The 14,625-nt window shown below is 37.9% G+C and overlaps 1 protein-coding gene across 2 annotated transcripts in view; it reads right to left on the minus strand.

Annotated features, from left to right (window-relative positions):
- CHN1 (chimerin 1) overlaps positions 1–14,625 on the minus strand; it is a 154,109-nt gene that overhangs the window by 71,210 nt on the left and 68,274 nt on the right. The gene's annotated exons all lie outside the window — the stretch shown is intronic.

Here is a 14,625-nt window from a genome sequence, read left to right on the forward strand (position 1 = left end):
AAAACAGAAACAGATTCACAAATACAAAGAACAAACTGGTGGTTGTCACAGGGCAGGAGGGTGTGGGTGGGAGAGATGGACAAAACAGGCGAAGAGAATTAATTGGTACAAACTTCCAGTTCTAAACTAAGTAAGTCAAAGTAAACATAGGGAATATAGTCAATAATATAGCATTAAATTTGAATAGTGACAGATGGTGGCTAGGCTTCTCATGGTGATCATTTTGTAATGTACATAAATGTTGAATCACTATGTTGTACACTTGAAATGAATATTGTTGTATGCTAACTATGCTTCAATAAAAAACACAAGTTACCATTTATCTAGTTTTGGTGAGATATCAAAGACAAATATCCACAAATATCTGAAAAGGCTATTTAAATACTCCTTTCTTTTCCAAATGCATATTATTTGTATGAGGTCAGATTCTCTTCATATGTTTCAACTAAAATAGCAGACCACCACAGATTGAACACAGAAACATGTATGGGAATCCGGCTGTCTCCTAAATACTAAGACATTAAAAAAAAAATTGTTTTAGTGTTCATTTGTATTTGAGAGAGACAGACAGACTACAAGTGGGAGAGGGGCAGAGAGAGGGGGAGACACAGAATCCAAAGCAGGCTCCAGGTTCTGAACTGTCATCACAGAGCTGGACCCGGGGCTGGAACTCATAAACTGGGAGATCATGACCTGAGCCGAAAACAGACGCTTAACTGACTGAGTCACCCGGGCACTCCAATATTAAGACATTAAGGAGATTAACAGAAATGCAAAAAAATGCCTCTCTTCTAACTAAGTTTGTTAAATAAAATATGATTATCTTAATAGCAATGCTATTACATTAATATGTATTGGGTTTGTTTTTTAAAATGAATTAGCGGCACTTTTGAAAAATCTGTTTTAATTTCCAATAGAGCAAATAGCTATGATCCACATAAATAAGGACTCTTTAGGGCTTCGACAATGTTCAAAGTGTAGAGTTCCTCAGTCCAAAATGTTTGAGAACCACTAATCTAATCCATTAGCTGTAATCTTTACTGTGCAAACGGATCACGCATACACTCCATGCACGCACAGTTTCTCTCTCTTTCTTGCTTGCTCTCATACAGAAACGCAAATATATTAATAGGTGTCTGGGCCCCACAGTGAATCTACTGAATCAAAATTTCTGTAGCCGTCTCTATGTATATAAAGTTTCATTGATGAGAACTCTGATCTAATTTGACTTATTTTTTATTTATTTTTATTTTTTAAAATTTGACTTATTTTTAATATAATTTATTGTCAAATTGGCTAACGTGCAGTGTGTAAAGCATGCTCTTGGTTTTTGGAGTAAATCCCCATGGCTAATTTGACTTTTTAATCAAACTTTAATTTAACTATTTGTGACATTGGGGCACCTGGGTGGCTCAGTCAGGTAAGCGTCCAACTTTGGGTCAGGTCATGATCTCACAGTTTGTGGGTTTGAGCCCCACATCAGGCTCTCTGCTGTTAGCACAGAGCCTGCTTTGGATCCTCTGTTCCCTTCTTGCTCCCTGCCCCCTCCCCCACTTGTTCTCTCTCCCAAATAAATAAAAACTTTTAAAAAACTATTTATGACTGCATATTTTAGAACTCCCCCAAACTTTATTTTATATTAAAGGTTTTTTTCACCTTCTTCATTACTTTATTTCTCAAAAGCATTATCACTAGCAATAATATCATTTTTTTCTGTTATAGTTACAAATGCTAATCCTTATTCATTGTTACTTATTTCTGTGCTTCTGAGAGATAAGACAGAAAATGACAAATTGTCAAACGGTGTTAAAAAGATGAGAGGGCTTTGGTTTTGTTTGTTTTTCTTTTTTTGCTTCCAAATTATAATAAACTCTCTATAATAAGTTTTATATACGGTCTCTAGAGTACTGATTTGAAAAACACTTCCAACTGCCTTTACTGTCTTATTTATTTAGGAGGTGACTGTCAACTCAAAGGTCTTTTGTGAGTTTCAAAGAGCTAAGTAAGCTTCAACTTTGACAAGGAAATGCTAATAAGCACTTTGAACACTGAAATGATGAAAACCTGAAGATGTCAAGGTGAGTCTTAGTCAACTGTTGAAAATGTAAAAGTGTAGAGACTTTTCTTAAATATAATAAATACAACATGCTTTCCATAAATCTTAGTTGCAAGTACATTAATATACAAATAAGCTATGTTAGTCATTTAATATGGTCCGATAATAAAAACTTTAAAGAACCTTATACCGATCTCATTCTATTAAGTGTACTGTGATTTAAAATTCACATGTTGAATTGTTGACAGCTTTGCACATTTATGTATAATTTACACTACCACAAAAGTATAAAATCCTTTATTACTTGTTTTTGTTGTCGTTTCTATGAAAGGAACAAGACTATTTGGATTTGTACATTTTGGTGGTAAGGATAAAGAAAGGAGGGTAGCATTTGATACAAGCAGCCGTCAGAGAAATAAGCTACAATATAAAGAATAATATTTTGTTTCACTTTTTTTATATTTAAAAACTCAGTAGTTACAGGTTTCTTATTCTGTAAACTGGAAGCTTTTTAGTCTTTTAACATTGATAAGAGTTTCTTTAAAACCAACAAACCAACCAACCAACCAACCAACCAAACGAATAAACAAAACAAAACCTGAACCTAAGCACTACAGTTCTAGCATAACATGCCTCAGTGGTGAAGGTCCTGTCTAAACCAAGCTCAACTACCTTTGGCAGGTTCCAAGATGTTTTAATTTCTTCCTTTTTTAAAAAAAGATTTTTTTAAATTTTTCATTTATTTTTGAGAGAGAAAGACAGAGCGTGAGCAGGAGAGGGGCAGAGAGTGAGGGAGACACAGAATATGAAGCAGGCTCCAGGCTCTGAGCCATCAGCACAAGCTCAGAGCCTGATGTGGGACTTGAAGTCATGAACCATAAGATCATGACCTGAGCCACCCGGGTGCCCCTAATTTCTTCCTTTTTGAGTAATCCAATCACTCAAAGTACAGTGATCTACTTAGTTTAAATACGATCACAGTCTAGCTTCCATGGCTATGACAACACCAAAGGACATTTGGTGGAAGGATCTGATTGTCCTTTGTGATTTCATTCTTAAAAATAAAGCATGCTCTATTAAAACACACCCCCAGAATCCACTGGTAACTCTCCATAAACCTAACATCCCCAAAGATATCCATGTTATTATAATACCTACCTTCAAAAGGATTGCTGTAAAGATTAAAGCAGATAATCTGATGAAGCACTCAGCACACTTCATGATGTACAAAGGCTCAATAAATGTTAGTTATTTTTATTATTATTTTTAGTTTTATAGCCCTTAGACATGTTGGTTGGGGAGCTACAAAAGACCTTCAATTTCCTGAGGCCGAAGGAAATTATGTCACGGGCTCAACGACTTGCAATCCTCATTAGTATCAGAGTCAAACCTATATTTAAATGTGTGTGTTTTCAGCCTGTCTTCTTAACATAGTAAGTTCTCAGAAGTACAGAATCTTAAGTGTGAACGATCTGTTGAGGGTTAAAAAGAGAACTTACGGCTTGCGAATCATGACTGCTAGAAGGGACCTGTCATCTCTGAAGGTGAAGCAGAGTTCTTCAACTCGGTCTTCAAGAGGTTAATGATGTGCTTAAAGTGACATCATTAAAGTCATAAGATGAAGAGATACCCTGTCCCAAGGGGGCGTACACTAAAAAACTTGTTTTGAGTGTGTCAAAAGGTCTGGATAAATAGGAGATAACATGATAAAGCTCCCTTTGAAAAGGTTTTGTTTGAGGAGCAAAAGCAAATCTTTCTGGAAAACAATCTCAAAAAATGAGAAATGAAAGAAAGAAATAGCATAAGGAGAACATCTGAAGCAGATGTTGTGGACTGCTCCAAAGCTATGATCAAACACTAGCATACATGGCTACAGAAATGCTCTTCTGAGTCTTAACACCAGGTCAAATGCTAAAGGTCCATTATGATTGAAGTTCTGTCTTAGAAAAAAAATAAATGTAGCTTAAAAGTTTAGAATACTTCCTGTATGAACCCAAAAGTGAAATATTACAAACACTTGTTTATAATCCAGTATCACTATGAATTTAAAAATGTATATGAAAAAATTACCCCCTCCTCAGTAACAATAAACATGGTTTCCAAATAAAAGTATTTGTCACATTCACTAATTAGGCAAAGGCATTTTGGGGGGCTTTATCTATAAGGAGATGAAGGGAATTCACTATTCATATTGAAATAAGTGGTAATTAGAATGTTATGTCCACAAGATATCAAAATAGTTTTCTTTTTTTTTAAATTTTTTTTTTTAATGTTTTATTTATTTCTAGGAGAGAGAGAGAGACAGCCTGAGCAGGGGAGGGTCAGAGAGAGGGAGTCACAGACTGAAACAGGCTCCAGGCTCTGAGCTGGCAGTCAGCACAGGGCCCGACGCGGGGCTCGAACCCACAAACCGCGAGATCATGACCTAAGCGAAAGTCGGACACTTAACCGACTAAGCCACCCAGGCGCCCCTGTTCTTTCTGACTTAAATAATAGTTTTAGCAAATCCCACCTCCCCATCCTCCCATGCACACTGCAGATATAAGTTATGGAAATCCTTTCCCCTCAAAATGCTTCATTAATTTAGAACCAGGTAACTCTAAAGAGTAGACAGGGTGGCTATGATTACATATGAAGCTAAAGTGCAACTCTATATTCAACAAGTGCAGAAATAACGCTTCTCTCCCATGAAAGTCTTCCATTTTAAAGATAAAGACTGTTCCAACTGTGTATGCTTTTTAAAATTTTTAATGTTTATTTTTTATTTTAATTTTTTTAATGTTTTACTTATTTCTGAGAGAGAGTGAGAGAGAGAGAGAGAGACACACAGCGTGAGCAGGGGAGGTTCAGAGAGAGGAGACACAGAATCTGAAACAGGCTCCAGATTCTGGGCTAGCTGTCAGCACAGAGCCTGATGCAGGGCTTGAACCCACGAACTGCAAGATCATGACCTGAATCAAAGTCGGACGCTTAACCGACTGAGCCACCCAGGTGCCCCTGTTTATTTATTTTTGAGAGAGACAGACAGAGAGAGTAAACTGTGGAGAGACAGAGAGTGGGCTGAATCCAAAGCAGGCTCCAGCCTCTGAGCTGTCAGCACACAGCCTGATGCGGGGCTTGAATTCGTGAACTACAAGATCATGACCTAAGCTGAGGTCAGGCACTTAATCAACTGAGCCACTCAGGTGCCCCTGTGTATGCTTTTTTAAGTTACCCCCAAATTACTTAACTTATAAATTTAATTTTTTGGTTTGATACCATTATTCTTGAAGAAATACTGATTTTTAGAGCATTAAATATGCTGGAAAAAAATGTCTTATTTGAAGCGGGAAAGCCATTTATGAGAATAAACAAAATTCTAAATTTAGAAAGCCTATTAAAATGACTAGTATAATCTAAATTATGTTAATCTGAATAAGCAAATGAACCATTTTTATTTAATCTTTTAAAAAAGCAATTAAAGAAGGTTTGTTATTATAAAAACATAGCATGCAGGAAAAAAAACCACCGGTTACCAATCACTTAACAAAACTTCCTGGCAGAAAGAATTTTCCTCTCTGAACCAACATATCACTATTTAAATCATGAGGATAACCTTCACGTTTCTTTTTAACATTCTTGGTGTATAAGACAAAAAATTGGCTTCATGAAAAGACCCAAAGTTGTCTTGATTAGTATTGGACACAGTAGCCCAAATGAGCAGTATGCAATAAATATTCATAAAATGAGCGAATAAAAATGTATTAAGGGATTGGGTAAATAACTGCTGTATATAAACACAATGGAATGTTACATAGGGGCATCGGGGTGGGTCAGTCAGTTAAGCATCAGACTCTTGATTTCGGTTCAGGTCATGATCTTGCGGTTCGTGAGTTTAAGTCCCACACTGGACTCTGCACTGGCAGCGTGGAGCCTGCTTGGGATTCTGTCTCCCTCCTTCTATGCCCCTCCCCCACTTGCTCTCTACCTCTCTCTCTAAAAAATAAATATTTTAAAAAAGGAATGTTTTGTAGACATTTAAAATAATACAGCAGAAATATATTTATTCATATAGAAAGATTTTTCATAACCTAACAGTAAAGTAAATTACAAAGTAGTTTATATAGAAGAAACCTGTTTTCATTCTCTTCTCTCTCCTTTTCACTCTCTCACACACAGACAGACAGACAGACAGACACATACACACACACACACACACAGAATATGAGAGAGATTGTTGGTTATGTTATCCATCAATAATGGGGTTTGGTGTGATTTCAATACTAGTTTTTAAATACTTTTTTCTTTTTGTAGGAAATGAACAAGGATTGATCATACAATAAAAATAGAAAAATTTAAAATAATCTGCATAGGAAGGCTTGAAGGAAATCTATCAAAATGTTGACATACACTGTGGATGGTGAGGCTATGAATAATCCTATTTTTCAGATTTTTATAAAAAATATGTATTTCCTTAAGAGCAGGGGAGAAAAACTCTCTTAAATTCATTTATTATATATATCAACACATGATTCCTTTTTAAAATTTAAGAACAGTTTCAGGTCACATGATTGGATTTGTTCATAAATACCGCACATACATACACAGGTATAACATGGTAAACTAGTCAGTGCACAAAACATTTCTACAATTCTTCTCTTCTCTACTTCTCCTCACACTCTTGTGCTCTTCTCTCTCCACCACTATACCCAGTCCTCGCAGGCTTAAGCAGCAGCAGACCTCAAAAAAGCGGCCAACAAACCATGCAGAATTCTCAAAGAGGGTCATGAGGTTTTAGAGCTCCTGAGACCTGCCTGCTTAGAGAACAGTTCTAGATCACTGGAGAGCCTGCTCTAGTTAGTCAAACTGCATTGACGCAGATTACTAAAATTCTTATGCGAATTATTAAGAAATTAGAGTACAGTCAAGGCTCTGCATCGATTAACACTCCCCTCATTCACTCATATTCCAACAGTTTTGTCTGATGGAGACAGGAGAAAGCTAACCTCGTTTCTCCAGGAATGTTACACAACCCACAGTTCTCACATGGGAGCTTGTCCGACAAGAGATGATCACTCTTCACCTGGGAACGAGAAGAGCTGAACTCCAGTCTTCAGGATTCTTGAGTGGGTTGTACCTGCAAGCTTTCATGGATCATAGGACGAGACCTCTACCTGCTCTAGTGGGCTCAACAAAGCTGGAAGAAAAGCGTCAGTGGTATTCCGTAGGGAATTCTGAAACCAAACCACTGCCAGAGGATGCCTTTTCCCATCTGAGCAAACTGCAAAGAGGAAGCAGAAAGGGTAGTTTTTCTCATTGTGATACTTGGTACCAGGTGGTACAGTTCCCAGTCAGAGACTCAGGGACACTGTACTTGCCATCAACTGGGACTGAGACTAGCATCTGCCATGGGACCTATTCCAGAGAGGAATGGCCAAGAGACGGCAGTGAGGAAAGGAGAGAGCTGGCTGAGTGCTTCTGGCTCAGGTCCAAGATGCCAGCAGAGCAGAGAAGATCTTCCTCCCTAAGAATCCTCTCTCATTGTGTTCCCACATTTTTGAAGTCCATATCATAGATTAAAAATGGAAAAGCCCATAATGATAGGATTGAAGCCATCAACAAGTTACAGTGCCTTGCAATCAAAACACATCAATAATTCTTTTGTTGTCCATATTTCTCTAAAATGAAATGACTTGAGAAATTTTACATCTAAAATCAAGATAAGAAAGGCAGGTATTTAAGGGTGCCTGGGTGGCTTAGTCGCTTAAGCATCCAACTCCTGATTTTGGCTCAGGTCATGAGCTCATGGTTCATGGGATCGAGCCCCACCTTGGGCTCCACACCGATATGGCAAAGCCTGCTTGGGATTCTATCTCTCTCTCCAATAAGTAAACTTTAAAAATTTTGTTAAATGTTTTACTTATTTCTGAGAGAGAGAGAGAGAGAGAGAGGAGAGAGAGAGACAGCGTGAGCAGGGGAGAGTCAGAGAGAGAAGGAGGTACAGAATCTGAAATAGGCTCCAGGCTGTGAGCTGGCTGTCAGCACAGAGCCCAACGCAGGGCTCGAATCCATGAACTGTGAGATCATGACATGAGCTGAAGTCGGACGCTTAACTGACTGAGCCACCCAGGCGCCCCTCCAATAACTAAACTTTTTTTTAAAAAGGTAATAAATGGAAAGAAAATGAAAAGTGCTATGCGTGTGGAAAACTAAAACATTAAAAAGAATGCCACCTGTCACATCACCACTTAAAAAAGTTCTTGTCCTGACAGAGACCAAATCAGTGGTTGAACTAGAACTGGGGATGGGGGTACAATTTTGTACAGAGAGACACCAGGGGTATGTCCTGGAATAGTGAGATGTTCTATACTTCATTGCAGTGGTGCTTACACAGGTCTTTGTATTTACCAAAGCTCACCAAACTACACACATAACTGTGTGGATTTTACTGTATATAAATTATACTTTAATAAAGTTGACTTATAAAAAATTCTTGGAAGATGAGCCTATAAAGAGATATGGGCTTGCTCATGTGCAGTTTCCCCATTACAAGGAAAAACAGAACCTTCTCAAGGGAGAGGGGAACTATACAGTTTTTTCTCACTATGAACTTGAACAGCAACCCAAAGTCATTCTCAAGTTATTGAGCAAACTACAGCCATGACAGGGATCTCCTTCTGCTGAGTGGGTGAAAGAAAGGTGTGGATCTTTTAGATGGTGCTACATAATCTGTAGTTCATATAAAAGCTTCTGCTTTTGAAGAAGAATTTTATACTAAAGGTGGGGTCTTTTTTAATCAAGCAATGCTGGTAAGTACAAACTGGAGTAATTTAGAAATTATCAAAGATAACCCTCATGCACTGTTGGTGGGAATGAACACTGGCAGCCACTGTGAAAAAGTGTGGAGGCTCCTCAAAAAGTTAAAAATAGAATCACTCTATGAGCCAGTAATCACACTACTGGATATTTACCCAAAGAACACAGAACCACTAATTTGAAAAGATATATGCACCCCTATGTTCACTGCATTATTTACAATAGAAAAATTAGAGAAGCAGCTCAAGTGTCCATTGATAGATGAATGGATAAAAAGAATGTGGTGTGTGGACACACACAGGAATATTATTCAGCCAGAAAAAAAGAATGAAATCTTGCTAATTACAATGACGTGGATGGAGCTAGAGGGCATTATGCAAGTGAAATAAATCAGTCAGAGAGAGAAGACAAATAGCAAATGATTTCACTAATACGTGGAATTTAAAAGCCAAACAAAGAAAAAAAAAAGACAAACCAAAAACCTATAGAGAAACTATCTTTTAACTGTACAGAACAAACAGATGTTTACCGGAGGGGAGGGGAGGGTATGGGTTGGGGTGGGCAGGATGGGTGAAACAGGTGATGGGGATTAAGAGTACACCTATCGTGATGAGCACTGAGTGATGTACAGAATTACTGAATCACTATATTGTACACCTGAAACTAACATAACACTGTATGATCACTATACTGGTATTAAAATGTGAAAAATTTAAAAAAAATTATAAAGCTTCCTAAAACAGAAAAAAAACCCTACCAAGAATAATGTTTAAGTTGTAAAACTTAGTTCATTAACAAACCTACAGCATCTAGTGAATTTTCACTGGATGTTTTTAGAACCTGAGGAAATAGAGGATAATAGAGTGGATTCATTCAAGTTACTGAACAAAACAATGAAATAAGGTAACAGCACACTCAAAAGGAGTGACATAAACAAGGGCATGGTCAGTTGCCAGTATAGATGTCTAGAATTTCTTACTGAAAGAATTTATTTTTGCAATATAATGCCCAGGTCTAAGCATTTTTGACCAGGTGTAGTAACTCAAAGGAGACCCAAGAAGAGTTAAAGACAAACTTATGAGGCCATTTAAAACAATTAAGGTCTCACAATTTGGGTAAGGAAAGGCTCAGTCATGATATACCAGCCTCTGAGAGGTCTAAATATTAGGGAAAAAGAAAGTACTCCAAGTATAAAGGGAAATAGGATGCAATAAAAGGCCAAAGATGAAAATCACAGATTCAAATCATTTAGGATGAGATCTAATGTAAGGATTTATTGAAACTAGGGGCGCCTGGGAGACTCAGTTGGTTGAGTGTCCGACTTTGGCTCAGGTCATGAATTAGTGGGTTCCAGCCCCACATCAGGCTCAGTGCTGACAGCTCAGGGCCTGGAACCTGCTTTGGATTCTGTGTCTCCCCCGCTCTCTCTCTGTACCTCCTTATCTCCCTCCTTCTCTCTCTCTCTCAAAAATAAATAAACATTAAAAAATTTTTTTTAAAGGATTTCTTGAAACTGTAAAGTTTTGTTTTAGAATTGCCCACAGAATTGGTTTGTGGGCAACATGGGAAAGCCAGATTATTGCTTGATAGTCTCAACTCCCTTTGTACCCCAAAATGCTACTACTCCTAAAGCCACCAGAACTGGTTCCTGTTTCACAAAGTTAAATGGAGAGGCCACCAATGATTATCTCCTCACCAAAATGCTGAAGACTCTGAAATAGCAATTGTGAAAGAATTTCTAACAGCTTCCTTTCCCAACCCTCAAGCCAGTAATGTAAGAGTTATTTTATTTGTTTAATTGGCTCATATACAGAGATCTTCCAAAACTGCAGCTGGCTTGGTAAATTACAATTTGGTCTTCTGTTGGCCTGGTTTTTAGAGCTGAGGAATTGATGTTTACTTCCGTTTCCATCTTTCCATCTGGTTTTCCTAATGGCTTTTAATTACTAATCCTTTCTGTGGGTGATAAGATGGAGGAACAGATGAGATTCATGCAAAAAAATGTCCTAGGCCCCATTTGAGTTTCCTTTAATCATCATGAGATTCTCTTGTGGGGTGTACACTGTCCCAACACATGCCCAATATGAGTCTGGGGAGATGCCACTTCTCTACCATCGTGGCTTCTCTGCACATAACCCTAAAAAGGTACATTTTTGTGATACTGCCTATCACAAAGACGATTTTTCTGTACCTCAGATGCTTTACCTATGGAATAAGGAATGGCTGTCCCTACCTCAAAGGCACATCCTAAAGATTCTGAGTTCTTAAAGGAAAAAGAATATAAAGTACCAAATCAACTTGAATTACTATACTTTTCTTCCTCAGATTTGGCTGAATTCATAAAATATACTAATTTGTTCATTTAGTTAGTCAACAACCGTTTATATAAAATCCAAGGTGCCTGACTGAGAAGTGAAACAATACTGGGGGATTAAAGCCTTGAAACTGGAGTGGGATGCCAGAGTGTCCTATTAATTTCTGAGCCATGATTCTGAAAAATCAGTTCTTGTCTACAAAAGTGTTTTCTGTGACCTGCTGGGCTATTAGAAAAGCAAACTCGCACCAGAGTAAGTCCAACTTAATACTTATTGAACTGCAATACTATTCAGATGATATAGGCAGGCTGCCTTTTGCTAACTGCTAACTAATTAAGGTAGAAACAATGAACACATTAACAGGGCTTCTATCTGGTACATCTTTTATCCCTTCCAGAGTCCAGCCTGTTTCCTCACAAACAGGATGCATGCAATAAATGTTGAATTAAATGCAATTAATTTTCATAGGAGAGGAGTTAGTGTTCATCGAAGCTGAAAAAGAAATGGGGATGATATTTCTGCAATGCTCTTTAATTATTTATGTTCCAAGATAACTCTTGAGTAAAAACACGAATCTATTTATATAGAGAGCTCATAGAAGACTACCTAGAAAGTGAAGTGTGAAGATGTTGAGGCAAAGGAAGGAGAGGGTTTGCCTAGCTGAAGTTAAGAGAATAGTTAGAAATCCAGGGAAATTTGAGAGATGCTAATGAACTCAACATGGGATGCACCTTCAATAAAAGTTCACTGACAGGCAGAGAAGCAGAAGACGTGTCTTACATTCAGGGAAAGTAGACTTAACATACTGGTCAATACTAAAATGCAAATACCAGAGAAAACTCACATATTTTAGCCTTAAAAATCCTTAGCACAATACTGAGCAAAGACATGCTTCCTGATTACACACAATCAGAAGCATCATAGTAGTACTAAAAGAGAAACTCCACTATTGGATGAAGTGATTTGGAGCAGTTTGATGTTATCCTGTGAATGAGGAGTGCACTTTGAGTAATGAAAAGATGGATCCTGAAGAGAAACCTAAACATCCCGTTCCCAGCAAAGGCTGGGGAAACAGTACTCACACCCATGAATGGGCATCTGGTTGGTGATCGTGCTGATCTGAAAGTCAATAACGCATCACATACAGGGAAGGCCACTTTACAAAATTTCATGAATATTCATAACCACCAGTATAATGGAATCCATAGTCCTCATTTTAGAGATCACGGCAAATTGAGATCCAGGGAGATTTAGCACTTGCTCAAAACCACACAAAGTAATATATACTTACACACTGACTATGTAGGATTTTAACTCTACTTGACTCTTTCTTTTTGTTTTGTTTTAAATTTTCTTCTTAATGTTTTTATTTATTTCTGACAGACAGAGAGAGATACAGCATGAGCAGGGGAGGGAGGGAGACACAGAATCTGAAGCAGGCTCCAGGCTCTGAGCTAGCTGTCAGCACAGAGTCTGATGTGGGGCTCGAACCCATGAACTGTGAGATCATGACCTGAGCCGAAGTTGGACGCTTAACCGACTGAGCCACCCAGGCACCCCCTAACTCTACTTGAGTCTTAAGAAGGATACTTAGGGGGGAAAAAAAGAAGGATACTTAGAGATGACAAACTCACTATTAGAAGTTCTGTAGGGCAACTATAGTCTTTCTCATAAATGACTAAATTGGTTTCTTCATACAAACAGGTGACCCTGGGCACATCTGGCAGTTCTCTGAGTGCCTGTTCTCCCCTGGAAAAACTGACCCTAACCTTGAATAAGCCACAATGGAAGTGTCAGCACACAAATATGACTAGGGGAGAGAGGGATGGATATGGATAAAGGCAGGGTTAGGAAGGAAATGAACAGAAGGAGCATAATTTGGGGAAGAATAAGGAAGGAAAAGAAAAATACAGGCTTTAAATTGTTTTTTAATGTTTATTTATTTTTGAGAGATGGAGTACGAGCAGGAGAGGGGCAGAGAGACAGAGAGAGAGAGAGAGAGAGAGAGACAGAGAGACAGAGAGACAGAGAGAGACAGAGAGAGGAAGGGAGACACAGAATCAGAAGCAAGCTCCAGGCTCTGAGCTGTCAGCACAGAGCCCAACGTGGGGCTTGAACCCATGAACTGTGAGATCATGACCTGAACCGAAGTCAGATGCCTATCCAACTGAGCCACCCAGGCACCCAAAAAAAGACAGGCTTTAAAAGGTGGGAAAGTATAAAATCAAAGAATAGTTTTCTGTAGATTGCTTCATGCTACCCCCTCCTCTGATATTGTCACTTTTGTAATAATTAAATTTAAGTATGGCTTTCCTGATTTCTACATTGAGATTATAAGGATACGAAAAATATGCTATATAAATATTTTTTAAGCAAAGTAAAAACATTTAGAAGAGCTGCTTCGTGGGAGAATAAGACAATTAGCAGACCAGACTGCCTGGGCCCCTTTTGCCATTCCCAGGGACAAAGACTCCTGTCATTTTATGGTGGTACCAAAAGAAGTCCAATAGTTCTGGTAGTTTTTTGGCAGGGCCCTGATTACATTTCAACTTCAAATTTCACAGGCTTTTCAATGCATATGCAATCTGGTGATTCCCAAAGAAATCTTTAAAAAGTGGAATTTAAATGTAAAAGAAATTCTTTAAGAATAAATTAATATGGTAGTATATGCCAAGCATTACAATCATTCCAAACTTCCAGGGGAAGAAAAAACACATATACACACACAGACACATATAGGTTGTTTGGCTTGGTGAAGTTCCACAAAACCAAGAAATGGATTTTGCACATCCTTGCCATCATAGATCACTCTTACATGTGAGACAGGTTTGGGGCTTAGAAGACTAGATTCTAAAGTAATGAGGTTCTGGTTAGGTTTGCAGTTCTAACTCACAGCACAGTTTCTGAAATGCAAATTAATGTATTTTATTTGGCAGTTTATATTATTAACAGTTATGAGACATTTTTTAAAGCATGGCTTTGGAGAATTTAAAATCACATTATTAATAAGTATAAAATTATCATACAAAGTGTTGCATTCAGCCATTGGTCCAATATCTGTTGAAGCAAACATATTATATTTACTACTTGGGAGAAGAAACCATTCAAATACAGTTCCAAAATAAATTTTGAAAAAGTAACTAATAAAAGCTGGGCTCATGGCACGTGTGGATACTACAGTTAAGCCATTTTAGGAGAGAAGGAACTCTGGCTTTTCAACAGGCTACCACTTCATGATTAAATTTCTCAAAATTTTTTGAAAAGAAATGTAAGTTTCTGATTGATACTTAAGTTGGAGAAGCAACTGAAGAGTTAATGAAAACTGACACAATGGAAAAAAAAAACCTGAAGAGTTAAAAAGAAAAAAAGAGTTGGAAAAAAAATCTCCCCCTCACCACAAGCCCCAAGATTTCCTCCTGATAACCTTCCACATAGCGCAGATGCTCAACTTACACCTTA

Source organism: Crocuta crocuta, unplaced genomic scaffold, assembly GCF_008692635.1.
Source record: "Crocuta crocuta isolate KB4526 unplaced genomic scaffold, BGI_CrCroc_1.0 scaffold219, whole genome shotgun sequence".
NCBI lineage: Eukaryota > Metazoa > Chordata > Mammalia > Carnivora > Hyaenidae > Crocuta > Crocuta crocuta.